Raw genomic sequence first — 2,325 nt, 5'->3', positions numbered from 1 at the left:
CGGCATTCGAATGTGGGACTGTAGGTTTGCACAGCAGCCAGTGCCTCGGCTGTGCCCAGATTCACCTGGATGCTGCCAGCTGGCAAAATCCAGTCGTGTATTAATGTTCACCTATACATATGTACAGTAGTGCCTATGTGTACATATATACATACAGATCTGTGTATATATTTTGCATATAATATACATATACTGGATATATATATAGGCGCGTTCTTTCGAGATCCGGAAAGTGTCCATGTGCAATCAGTGTTATCCGTTGCTATCTTGCCATATACTTGTTCCTTGCTTCAGGGCTTTTTTTTTTCTCTTACAAGACACAACTGTCACTTTTTTCAAACTCCCCGGTTACTACTATTTTTTTATTAATGTACTCCTAGATTCAAAACATCTCTTGCATTTTTTTTCTTAGCCCTTGGCCTCAGTAACCTGCATCACGCTGTCTGAATGCTTTCTGACATGTGAATTTTCCATTTAATTTTAATGTACAGCGTTGACCGAAATTTTTTGTTTTGTTTCTGCCTAATTGATACTTGTCTGCCACTTCAGTACTTCCATTTTGTAGCTAAACTCTCCATTTCCCAGACGTTACATTATATTTCTGGATAAAGTCTGACTCTCCTGCTGTCTATTTTTAGATTTCTGGGTTAATTTTGCTTGTATTATGGTCAGTTTTTTTGGTTTGTTTTTTTTTTAATTCAAAGTACTGTGAAACAAGCTTTGGTTCTGTGTTTACCTGTGTTGATCCACAGCGCAGTTTGGTTTTGTTTTTTGTTTTTTCCTTGAAAAGAGTGGCATATCAGAGATGAGGATCTTTTTTTTAAGGGGCAGAAATTAGGACAACTTTGTAAAATGCAGACTTACAACAGATTATTACAGGAAAGAGTTTGGAGGAGAGTGTTTGCATAATAATTGGCAGCTGGGTTTATCAGGGTGCATTGGCAATCAGGCATTTTTACTTCATTAAAGCATTGAATGCTACCTGAGAGAGTAGATGCTGGAGCAAACTCTCCTGCTAAAACTAAACATGTATGCCCAAACAACCCACTGAATAACTCGTGGGGTTGCCTTCGGCTTTTAACTATGCTAAAAAGCAGAGTTTTCTATTTTTTTCAAAGTTCTCAAGTTTCCCGCTGACATCCGATGAAGGAGCATCGGCCTGTTTTAAAGGCTGTATCCTGCTGCCTTAGGATAAAGGTTTAACCCAGGAAAGGCAGAGACTGGAGACACTGTTTCGTTAGCAACCGAACCTGCCTTGCAAGACCTCAAAAATGTGATCTGCATGTGGGTGCCACTCAGTTCTTATAGAACTGCTTTAAAGGGACACCCCCCAATAAATGACATTTAGGCATTGCTATGGATTTGTTTCTCTAAGACATTCCTAGGTAAACAGCATTTTTAAATAAATTGCTGTGGAAACAAATGTGGCAATACAGAGAAGTTCAACTGCGTGATCAAGAACAAGACAAATGACAGGAAATTGAGAGCACCTTAACTAATACCGAGTCAGGCCCGTAATAAATCCACGAGCAATCGCTACAAAGCTCCCAAATGAATGGACAGCTCTGCCAGATGAGTTGGCAAACAAAGCCACGGGTGGTTTAGAGGGGAGGATGCATCGAGTGGCGATAAGGACCCCAGTGTAGTCTGATCAGCAGAGAAAGGCCAAGCGACACGGTGAGAGCGCAGTATTGATGTTCGCTGTCAGATGTGAAGTGTAACAGGACAGCACTGCTCTGCAATCCTTAAACTCATGCTTTCTTCTCCAAGTGTCAAATGCAGTGGACAAAATCCCCTGAGAGCAGATGGGTATCTCCCCTTTTTTCCTCTCTTTAATACTTTGGGGTGACCCGTGTAGGGTGAATATGGGCACTCCTTATTAACAGCTTTCTGGTGTCATCTTTTTGGTCACTGATACCTGGGTTCTCAGTGCTTGTGTTTCGTTAACAGTTCACCTTGCAATGAAGAAACTTAGACTGCAGGTATGAAAAGGGGACCCTGCCACAGGATTTAGTCTGACTGTGCAGGAGAGGGATGGAGGCGGTGTCCTGCGATAGCTGTTTTTTGAGGGCAATTCACTCCTGGGTGGAATCTCCTGAAAGGTTAAGTGGTATACAGGTCCTGGGTTAGCCTCTTGTCTTGACTTTGGAGAAATGTAACCCTGTATCTTATTGCAGAGAAACCTTCTGCCTAGCCTACAAGCTGCGCTAAATATTTCACGTCTAACAGTGAATCGTAGGACTAGCACGGGAGCAAGTTAGCACAGCATTCGTCGTTCATCTTGTTCACATCCCATGAGCCGCACCCCGTCATTTCTGCGACCGA

This window comes from Alligator sinensis, unplaced genomic scaffold (genome assembly GCF_000455745.1).
Source record: "Alligator sinensis unplaced genomic scaffold, ASM45574v1 scaffold12_1, whole genome shotgun sequence".
NCBI classification, from domain to species: Eukaryota; Metazoa; Chordata; order Crocodylia; family Alligatoridae; genus Alligator; species Alligator sinensis.
The sequence above is the reverse complement of the archived record's forward strand: the minus strand, read 5'-3'. Positions refer to the sequence as shown.